The 12,123-nt window shown below is 39.4% G+C and overlaps 1 non-coding gene across 1 annotated transcript; it reads left to right on the plus strand.

The window, feature by feature from the left end:
• The first annotated feature begins 3,804 nt into the window (after window positions 1–3,804).
• LOC141688460 (small nucleolar RNA R71) lies at window positions 3,805–3,911 on the plus strand. The gene has a single exon (XR_012561902.1). It is a non-coding gene; the product is annotated as a small nucleolar RNA R71 (small nucleolar RNA).
• Window positions 3,912–12,123: the final 8,212 nt, after the last annotated feature.

The raw sequence follows: 12,123 nt of genomic DNA on the forward strand, positions 1-12,123 counted from the left end.
ATATACGCCCCTAGTGGACCTGGACCCTTAAAATCATCAAATTCCACTCAAAAAATGCTTTTTCAGCGAAATCAGCGACTAGCCGCGCCCTGAGCGGCCGCTCAGCTCTCTTGAGCGGGCGCTTAGCTCCTGGGCGGCCGCTCAGCTGCTGAGCAGGCGCTCAGCTATTGACTGGGAAAATATCTGATGAATCTTGTTTTGGCCATAACTTGAGTTCTACTCGTCAGAATTAGGTGATTCAACTGCCCACGCGAAGCTAACGAGATTCTCTACAACTTGACAATGGCCTTGGCTTCGAAATGTTCTCACTTTTTATAATATTTCCTTTAAAAGCTCTTTTCTTTATTTAACTGATACCTGAAATGCAATAACACAAAAACACATCAAAATACCAACAACTTGAGTCCAAAACACCAATTTAAGCTTGTAATAAAGCATTTCAAGTGGATATAAAATCCACTTATCACACCCCCAAACTTGAATCGATGCTTGTCCTCAAGCATAAACAGACTCAAAACTACAAAACAAACCTAATGCATGAATGCAACTGCGTGAATGCAACTAAATGATAATGCAATCGATCCCCTCAGAATAACCATAAACAAATGAATAAGCCAATGCCTCTAAGAATTCAATGACTTTAAATAGAGCTCGTATAAATCTCACAAACTAACTCATAAACCAGAAACGTGTGTGTGTGGAATGCTTAACAGATATCTCTCGATACTAGATCAATAACTATAACTTATCTATCATCGAAACAATCAAAAGTTTATAAACAGAATAGACAATAAATGCATTATGACTCATAACACCTCCTTTCTACTAGAGTTATACAAGGATTCACACTATTATTGAACACATAGCAAAGATGCTTATTTGATCGTGTAATGAATGAGGTCGCAAAAGACTTATGCAATAATACCCATGTAGCGAGCGTTAGGTTAGCGGATCCCAGACTATAAAAGCCTTAGGTCACTAGGCACAAAGTCCCCTAGAACTTAATAACTCGAGTATTAAAGAGCTCACTCTTGATCAATTATGCATAAACACATACTTTTTTTCTTTCTTTTTTTTCTCTTTTTTCTTTTTTTTTTCTTTTTTTCAACAATTTCTGAATGAGTGTGTTTCGCTCCATCTCATTCAACCCTAGACTACTCATAAAAATATGAGCCGGCTACTAGCCGTTTGACACCTAGCCTTACAACAACTAGCAATGAAATCCAAGTTTTTCTCCAGATAAAAAAAATTAGTGTTTTTACGTCATTACGAGAATATCACAAATTCTAAATATAACCAAGTGATTAAATCTCAACAACAAACAAGTATGATCATGATCTAGATCAAAAGCAACCCTATAAGACTTTGTGATAATATTTGTTTCTGGCATGCAAATCAATTAATTAGGACTTAAACATCCCTCTATTCGCCGTCACTACACTGAAATCAACATCAACTTATCAAATATCATAGTTCATCTTAAAGGTTCATGCTAAATATGCATGCAAATGCAACTATATGAAATCAAATAAAAACAAACAAATATGTCCTAAATGAACAATCATGCAAAAATATGAATGAACTATAACTAAACAAGCAATATGAATCTATATAAATCTATATGGACACACACTACTAATCTTTACATTATCACCCCCAAACTTAAAATTTTCAATGTCCTCATTGAAGGTAATAATAAGGATTTCAGGCATACCTAGTCAGCGGGAGAGTCACCCTCGTCGGGTGGAGGATCAGGTGGCCAATCAACCTCGCCACCGGTGTCTCGAACAACAGTACCGAAAGCGTGTGTCAAATCTTCAGCAAAATATCGGTGGATGACATGCATGGCCTCCATACGCCTAGTCAATCTTCTATACTGTGCATCACCAATACCAGTCCTATCAACTACTTGTGGCGCATGAGAAGAACCCTCTGTAGGCACTAGAAGATCCGTCCAACCATTCTCTACATCATCAAAAATATATCCCAAGCCCTTATCATGTGGTGCACCTAAGAATGCATAACTCAAGTGATCGGGTAGTGGGTTGAGCTCAAGTGTGGGAGCATCTTCAATAGACGGCTCGAGACGCTCATGAGAAATTTTCAGCTCTGCTAACCCAAGAGAATCGAATGGCATATCCAACTTCTTCTCCCACGGAGGTGCATTCAAAACCTGCAGTCGCTCTACTCCTCCTTCATCTTCAAAAACTAAGTCGACCCGCTCTATTTTAAAGCACTCTTCTTTTTATGTGGGTAACTTTATTGCCTTGAACACATTAAAAGTGACCTTCTGATCATGAACCTTCATCGTAAGCTCTCCTTTTTGCACATCGATCATAGTTCGGCCTGTAGCCAAGAATGGTCTTCCCAAGATGATGGGAATCTTCTTATCTTCCTCGAAATCAAGAATTACAAAGTCAGCAGGGAAGAAGAGTTTATCCACCTTGACCAAGACATCCTCCACTATACCTCATGGATAAGCGATTGAACGATCAGCTAGTTGCAATGACATGTATGTTGGTTTTGGATCAGGCAGACCAAGCTTCTTGAAGATAGATAAGGGCATCAGATTGATGCTAGCTCCTAAATCATATAAACACTTGTCGAACGACAAGTTTCCGATGGTGCAAGGAATAGTAAAGCTTCCAGGATCTTTAAGCTTCGGAGGCAACTTCTGTTGTAACACAACACCGCATTCCTCCATTAGAGCAACGGTCTCTAAGTCATCGAGCTTCACTTTCCGAGAGAGAATACCTTTCATAAATCTCGCATAGCTAGGCATCTGTTCAAGAGCTTCAGCGAAAGGTATATTGATATAAAGTTTCTTGAACACCTCCAAAAACTTCTCAAACTGCTTATCCGGCTTTTTCTTCTGTAGCCTCTTAGGAAAAGGAGGTGGAGGATAGATCTATTTCTCCCCTGTATTACCCTCAGGAGGAGTGTGTTCCACAATAGTCTTCCTTGGTTCCACCTCTGCTTCCTTCTGCACACCTTCTTTAGCCACAACTGCATTTTCTGAAACTTGAGATTTTTCAAGCTCTTCGTCTTGCTGTATTTGGGGGCTTGCGACCTTTCCAGACCTTAAGGTGATGGCGTTCACCTGTTCTTCAACTTCCCTCTTGCCTGGATTGGCTTCTGTATCACTAGGAAGCATTCCTGGTGGCTGATTTAATAAGGCATTAGCAATTTGCCCTATTTGGTTCTCCAGAGTCTTGATAGAAATAGCCTGGCTTTGTCATATAAGAGCCTGGTTTTTGCACATAAGCCGAAACTCCTCCAGTTCAGATTTTTCATTCGAAGATAGACCTGCATCATGATTTTGTTGTTGAATTTGGATTTGTTGTTTTGGTGCAATTTGTTGCTGAAAACTAGGAGGGTTGAATAGCTTATTTCCAAACTGCTGGAATGACTGTTGCATCGCATTCTGATTGTTGCTCCAGCTGAAGTTAGGATGATTCCAGTTGTCAGGATGATAAGTGTCTAGAACTGGTTGCGGTGATCTCTGAAAGTTGCTCACAAACTGAGCTGAGACACTAGATATAGCGCATTGCTCCGTCACATGCGGACCGACACACAGCTCACAAACACTATTTATCTGTATAACACCATAGTTAGCCAGAGAATCGATCTTCATAGACAACGCCTTTAGTTGAGCAGTGATAGCCGTAGCTGTATCCACTTCAAGAACTTTCAGCTTCCTCATAGCTCTTTGCCCATAATGCTCCGCCTGATGCTGCATCGAGCATGGGTCTAGACTGTGCTCCCAACCCATTGTAAAAACAAGTGATGATCATCCAATCAGGAATTCCATGATGAAGACACTTCCTAAGCATCTCCTTGTAGCGATCCCAAGCTTCACTTAGCGATTCTCCCATTTGCTGCGCAAATTGAGTAATAGCATTCCTGAGTGCAGCTGTCTTCGCCATAGGGAAGAATTTAGTAAGAAACTTCTGAGCAAGATCTTTCCAAGTAGTAATCGAACCAGCTGGTAGAGAGTGTAACCAACTCTTAGCCTTGTCCCTCAGAGAGAATGGGAACAGTCTCAGCTTCACAACATCTTCAGAAACACCGTTGAACTTGAAGGTGTCGCATATCTCAATAAAATCCCTAATGTGTGTATTGGGATCTTCCGTTGGAGAACCCCCAAACTGGACTGAAGTCTGTACCCATTGAATTATGCCAGGCTTGATCTCAAAGGTATTAGCTGTGATAGCTGGCTGGACAATGCTAGATTGAATGTCATTGATCTTGGGTTGGGAAAAATCCATCAAGGCTTTCGTTCGTGCTGCTGGATCTCCCATTGTAATGAGTACCTGAAACACAAACAAATAAACCGTGAAAGTAAAAGAATCTGAGTCAGTGAACTTTAACGACCACTGATGACAATCACATAAACTAAAAATTAACACCGAGTCCCCGGCAGCGACGCCAAAAACCTGTTAGGGCGAAAACACGCGCTAATATTCACGCAAGTATACGTGTTCGCAAGTAGTATAAGATATAAATCAGATTCGTTCCCACAGAGACTGGTTTAGGTTAAATTCAATTTATGCACCTATGCAGCAATGTATGGTTATCGCTCAATGCTAAGACAAATAATAAATTGGGTTTTGATTAAATTAAGAGATTATACTAAATAACATTAACTAAGAGAATTGAGGTTGAATTACTATATATGACAAGCATGGGATTCTAACTTCATTAAATACTTCATTCAATAGCCTTTTCATTCTTAACCTTAGCATGTGATGGTGATGACACTAATCAGATAACACGAAACTGATATACGCCAACTTTCGTTGCACGAGTACCATTCTACCAGACATCCATAAAAGAGATAGAAGCTGAATAGACACCAATTATATTAAGACCCTATATGTCTATAGAATTTGACAACATAACGGTTTAAGCATAAGTTATCTATCTTCATTACATAGGGCTAGTAAAACGGTTAGAGTTACCCACTAATCCTGCATACACATGTTGGGAACCACGGACTTAGGGTGTTACTACGTTTTACGATAAAGATTACGAAAAGAGGATTACCTTGTTAATGGTTGATTCCACGCTCTTCTATTGTATTCCCAAATTCCCTTGAGCAAAGTGTGGCCTCCGTCTTCTCAAGTTATCCTCTCTTCTTGCTCCTTGGTGGCTACAATATGTTTTCACACAATTGCCAAGCAAGAAGAGAATAAGAATATATATAGGCTACAATAAGGACCATGGATAATTAGGTTGGGCCTTCTAATTACATCTTGAGCCTAGCCCAATGTAATTAAATATTAATTCAATCCACTAAAGAATTAATATTTGCACTACCTTTCCTAATACCGTAATTTAATTAATTCGGTTCCAATATTATTTGCTTATTAAATTCCCCATGTTTAAAATATCATAAGTCCATTAATTAAATAAATTACTGATAATTTATTTAATTAATATCTTTTATCCTTGATCATCCACTCAACCTTTATTTAATTATGCCAGAATAAATTCCACCTGCAGGGTTTCACATAATTAAATCTTTTTGAGCTTTCAAGGGGACATCATTAACCCGAATATTATCAGGACATGGATTCCTTCAATAAATAATATCCACCATGTATATAATTCCATCACCCAAAATATAATGATATAATTCAAAAGAATTATTTCATATATAAATCAAAGCATGTAAATAATATACACGTGTCAATTACTATTTCCGGATTAAGAACCTAAGCATTAATAATGACATAGAATCTTAGTTCTCCTTCTTAATCAGTATTAAGGGAACAATTCTAAATTTGATCCTGTTCAATATACACAAAGTATACTAGCATTATTTATTAGTCAATATAAACTAATATAAATAATACTACAGCCATACCAGTGGATTGTCCAACACCACCTGTGCTGTGAACCTTATTATATTATATAACTGTATTTAACAATCTAATATTATGTATCCCATTTGATACTAGATTGTTCACAATATATAATATTAGACAACATGTAAACATTCAAATGATTCTCAAATAAACTGGCCAGAAATAAATGTACATACTTCAAATAAATATTTTCAGTATACACTAACAATCTCCCACTTATACTCAAAATATTCTATGTGTACATCAGTGTTTATTTAATCCACTATTACATAAATATCTATGTGTCCATCCATCTAACTCCTATCGCTTCCACATGCTTGTCAAAAACCTTGGTTGGCAAGCTCTTTGTGAAAGGATATGCTCGGTTGTCTTCTGATGATATGTGAGCCACAACTATATCCCCTCGCTTTACGATTTCTCGTATGAGATGATACTTACGTTCAATATGTTTAGCTGCTTTGTGGTCTCGCGGTTCCTTTGAATTTGCCACAGCACCAGTGTTATCACAATACACCGTCAAGCTCCTAGGCAAATTAGGTACCACATCTAAGTCCAAAAGGAAGTTCCTGAACCATACAGCCTCCTTGGCAGCCTTAGAGGCCGCCTTGTACTCGGCCTCCATGGTGGAGTCTGCAATGCATTTCTGCTTTACACTACTCCATATAACGGCTCCACTTCCCAAAGTAAAAACATATCCCGAGGTTGATTTCCTCTTATCCCTATCTGATTGGAAATCTGAATCAGTATATCCCAAAGGAAATAGATCTGAGGCCTTGTAAATTAACATATACTCCTTAGTCCTTCTCAGGTACTTGAGTATAGTTTTTACTGCACTCCAATGTTCCTGACCTGGGTTCGACTGATATCTACTAACCATGCCTACAGCAAAGCAGATGTCAGGCCTCGTACATAACATAGCGTACATTAAGCTTCCACATGCTGAAGCATAAGGAACTGCTTTCATGCCCTCTATATCCTTAAGTGTCGAAGGACACTGCTTCTTAGATAGAGCAACTCTATGCTTAAAAGGTAAAAAACCTTTCTTGGAGTTCTGCATGTTAAAACGAGCTAATACTTCATCAATGTAAGGCTCTTGAGATAAAGCCAACATCCTTTTCTTGCGATCCCTTATAACTTTGATCCCAAGGATATATGTCGCTTCACCTAAGTCCTTCATGTCAAATTGTTTGAACAACCATGCCTTTACTGATAACAACATCTCAACATTGTTTCCAATGAGTAAAATATCATCTACATATAGTACTAGAAAAACCACTGCATTACCTTCACTTCTCTTATACACGCACGATTCGCTTGGACTTTGATCAAATCCATATGACTGGACTGCCTGATCAAAATGAATATTCCAGTCTCTAGAAGCTTGTTTAAGTCCATAAATAGACCTCTTAAGCTTACATACCAGATGCTCTTGGCCTTCCTTAATGAATCCTTTTGGTTGCTGCATATAGATGGTTTCTTCAAGACTTCCATTTAAAAAAGCTGTCTTGACATCCATTTGCCAAATCTCATAATCGAGATGAGCTGCTATAGATAAAAGAATACGGATTGACTTAAGCATGAGTACCGGTGAAAAGGTTTCCTCATAATCGATACCTTCTTTTTGAGTATACCCTTTCGCAACAAGTCTTGCTTTCCAGGCTTTCACCTTTTTATCTAATCCCCTCTTTTTCTTGTAGATCCACTTACATCCAATAGGTTTTATACCTTTGGGTGGTTCCACGAGCTCCCAGACCTGATTAGAATATATTGATTCTATCTCAGATTCCATCGCCTTTTGCCAAAGATCTGCATCTTTGTCTTGTACTGCCTCTTCGTATGTACGGGGATCATCATCATGTTCACCAGGGACCAAGTCTGAAGACTCTCCCAAAAACATGAATCTATCAGGCTGTTGAACAACCCTCCCACTACGACGAGGCACTGGTGCGGTATTAGTGACAGGTTCTACATTATGTTGTGGTTGTTCTACTTGTACTACAACTTCATGGGTATTATTTGTCCCTCCCACTAGTTCTTCTAAAACGACACTACTCATGGGTTTGTGATTCATTATATAGTCCTCCTCCAAGAATCTAGCATTGGTGCTAACAATGACATCCCGATTCTTCGGACTATAAAATAAATATCCTTTCGTTCCCATGGGGTAGCCTACAAACAACCTTACTTCTGTACGAGATTCTAACTTAGTCGCGTTCTTGTTCAGCACATGTGCTGGACAACCCCATATTCGAATATGTTTTAGGCTCGGTTTATCCCCGGTCCACAATTTTAAGGGGGTTTTAGGAACCGACTTAGAAGGTACTCAGTTCAGAAGATAAGCTGCTGTCTCTAAGGCATGTCCCCAAAACGACTTGGGTAAATTCGAATAACTCATCATCGATCTAACACTCTCTAAAAGAGTCCGGTTCCTTCTCTCTGCTACACCGTTCTGCTGGGGTGTGCCTGGTGCAGTTAACTGGGATTCTATCCCATTTTCTGATAAATATTCCCTACATTCTCCAAGCAAGTATTCGCCACCATGATCTGATCGTAGTGACTTGATACTTTTATTAAGTCGCTTCTCCGTTTTAGCTTTGTACTCTTTGAACTTATCAAAGCACTCAGACTTACGGTGCAACAAATAAACGTACCCATATCTAGAATAATCATCAATGAAAGTGAAAAAATATTCATAACCACCTCTTGCTTGGATATTCATGGGTCCACATAAATTAGAGTGAACCAATTCTAACAGTTGTTTGGCTCTATTCCCTTTTGCCTTGAAAGGCCTATTAGTCATTTTACCTTCCAAGCAGGATTCACAAACCGGAAATGGCTCCACTGCCAATGAGCTTAAAGGCCCGTCTACTACTAGTCTTTGAATCCTCCTCAAGTTAATATGACCTAATCTCAAGTGCCAAAGATATGTTTGGTTCAAACTAGAAGGTTCCTTTCTTTTAGTAGAGTTAGAAGATGTGTTGTTCAATTCCCTAAATTGCAGTTGCAGTGCAGGTTGACTAGGATTAATTATATACAAATTGTCTTGCAATGTACCAGAACATATAATTCGTTTATTCATCATAATAGAAACATTACGATCCAAACAAACATTATAACCATCCAAAGCAAGTTTAGAAACCGAAATTAAATCCCTTCTAAAAGAAGGTACATAAAGACAATTGTTCAAAACCAAAATCCTATCATAACCAAAAGATAAATGAATAACTCCTACTGCAACTACTGCTACTTTCGTAGCATCTCCCATGAACATGTATATCTTGTTATGGATAAAAAACTAAGGTTATTATTTGCTGTATTTATTACTAAGATTCGGGAGCTCAAGGCCTTTAATGGCTGCTCTCGTGTTTCGTGGCTCGATCTGCCTTTACGAGATGCCTACGTATCTCTGTGAATTAGAGAATCAAGCCAAAAAACATAGTTCTGATTTGTGGGGTGAGGCCCCTTATATAGATGTTGGGAGTCCTTGAATTGGACTTGGTATAGGAGACTTGGTGGGCAAGTCTCATAATTAGAATGGACTTTGGAGTCCTAGATAGTAGGAAACTGATTCCTTATCCTTTTAGGTCCCCTTGAGGCTAATCTCTAAGGATTTATATCCTTATCGGGACTCTTCTCAACATCTGATTTTTCCCTTATTAATTAATTATGAAATTAATTAATAATCAGGGCTTTTGGGCCTTTTTTATTCCATCAGGCCTGATCTGGTCCATCAGGCTTAACCTTTCTGGTCTGAGTATCATATATCTTTTTATTGGGCCTAGCAGCCCACAGCTTGTACAATTAATGCAGTATTTAATTATACAATCATAATTTATTTATCCCTATCATTTGCCCCCCAACTTTTGGGAAACATTGATTAGGTTTCGCAGAAGTTAAGTCTATTCGTTCCCTTACAGGGTTTCGTTTTTCCGTAAAGTGTGGAGCGACCTACACATTTACAATGAATTTTTCCTTTTATTCAGGAATTATCTTAATTTCCAGGAATTTTTCCCTTATTTCCGGGATTTTTCCCTAATTTTCTGGATTTTTCCTAATTTTCTGGGATTTCCCTAATTTTCTGGGATTTTTCCCTAATTTTCTGGGATTTTCCCTAATTTTCTGGGATTTTCCCCTAATTTTCTAGGATTTTTCCCTAATTTTCTGGAATTTTCCCTATTTTTCAAATTTCCAGCCCTTTTTCGACCAGGATCCTAGTCGAAATTTCGACCTGGATCCTAGTCGAAAATAGGGGTCAGTCTTGCCATCCTGGTCGAAGGATTTCGACTAGGATCCACGACCTGGAATTCGACCAGGATCCTAGTTGAAATTTCGACCTGGATCTAGGACCTGGAATTCGACCAGGATCCTAGTCGAAAATTCGACCTGGATCTAGGTCGAAAATTCCACTTTTTTTAGCTTCTCGTCATGAGCCTATCGATTAGGATTTCGACTAGGATTCTAGTCGATATTTCGACTTGAATCCTGTTCGAAAATTCTTTGGTTTTCTTGCTTCCTGGTCGAAGGATTTCGACTAGGATCCACGACCTGGAATTCGACCAGGATCCTAGTCGAACTTCGACCTGGGTTTTTAATCCCCATTTTTTGAAAGATGATTGATTTATTCGACCTCAGTCCTGGTCGAAGCTTCGACCTCAATTCAGTCCCGTTATTCCAGCTATTTTCGGGTGTCTGCTCGAAAGATTTCGGGCAGGATTCACGACCTGGATTTCGACCTGGATTCTGGTCTTTTTTACCCGTTATTTTCGGGTGTCTGCTCGAAAGATTTCGGGCAGGATTCACGACCTGGATTTCGACCTGGTTCCTGGTCTTCCACTAGCCTTCTTTATTTAGCTTTAATTTAGGGTATTGTATTTTCCAAATCCTAATTGGATTTGGGCCTGGCCTTTTTTGTTGGGCCTTATTAAATTTTACCGAGCCTCTATTATTGGGCTTTTCCAAATCTTATTGGGCCTCTTTTATTGGGCCTTTTCAAATCTTATTGGGCCTCTTTTATTGATCTGGGCTTAATACACCCTCTTTAGAATGCTCTAGAATTCCTAGGAATATTCTGGAATATTCTTTTTTCTGGGATTTTTCTTATGGGCTTTTGTTCTCAATGGGCTTTTCATCCCTTCAACTTCCTTTTCCTCTTATATAAAGGAATGAGGAAAGGCTATTACTCCTCACTTTCTCATTTCTTAGTTTTCTTCTTTATCTTCCTGTTAAGATTCTCAGAGGAATAACAGCAAGTAGGAGCTCAAAGCCTTTTTCAGGAGCGCTTCTTCAGGTAAGATTCCTCCCTTTGCTTTTCGTGTCTATTTTTTCCATTGTGTGCCATTTTAAGATAGCCTATTTACGTGCCCCTTACTTTTTTCAGATGGCTGACAAAAGAATGACTCGCTTGGCCAAGATGAACGTGGCTAGAAAGTCCAACGATTTTCCTATTCGATCGAGGTATACTTCTTTAATCGACATGATCAACACTCGAGGGGACGAGTATCCGTCTGATGCGCATCTGGACGCGCACGATCATATTAGTGCTTTACGGGATCCCAAGGAGCTGGAAAAGTTGAGCAGCTGCTTCAAAATCAAGGAGCCTTTTAAGCTGGTTCTTGCGGGTCCGGCCGACAGGGCCTGTCAGTGGAAGAAGGACGCGCTATGCGTCTATAGGGATACTCTAAGGGCAGGTATTAGACTCCCTTTTCATCCATTCATTCCTTTGCTACTGGCTGATGTGGGCATCAGCCCTTGCCAACTTCCCCCTAATTCCTGGAGGTTGATTCTGTGCTATTTGTCGCAATGCGCCAAGCACAACATCCCCACATCTGTTGCTGTCTTCAGGAAGATTTTTCAGTTCAAAAACAGCCCCGATAAAAGTCCGGGTTGGGTTTCTATCAACCAGCGCCCCACTATCCTCCATATCGTGAATGGGAAGTCCATCCCTAACAATAACTTGGGGTGGAAAAAAGATTTTTTGTTTGTTATTTGGGAAGGTGGAGATTGGGGCTCCCTGTTTCGATCATCCTTTGGGCTGGTCGTGGACGGGAGCCCAAATGACATAACTTTGTCTGAGGAGGAGGCTAGAGGTTTCAACCTCCTTACGCAAGACAACGGTACTTCCCATTCTTGGGACCTTATCCGGGAGACCGTCCTGGTAGAACGCGGCCTTTCGCCCGTTAATAAGAAAAGTAAGTTCCCTTTCTTACCTTATTTATTTCCTGTACTTTTATTTCATTGGTTTTTAACTGACTTT

Source organism: Apium graveolens, chromosome 9 (assembly GCF_009905375.1).
Source record: "Apium graveolens cultivar Ventura chromosome 9, ASM990537v1, whole genome shotgun sequence".
NCBI lineage: Eukaryota > Viridiplantae > Streptophyta > Magnoliopsida > Apiales > Apiaceae > Apium > Apium graveolens.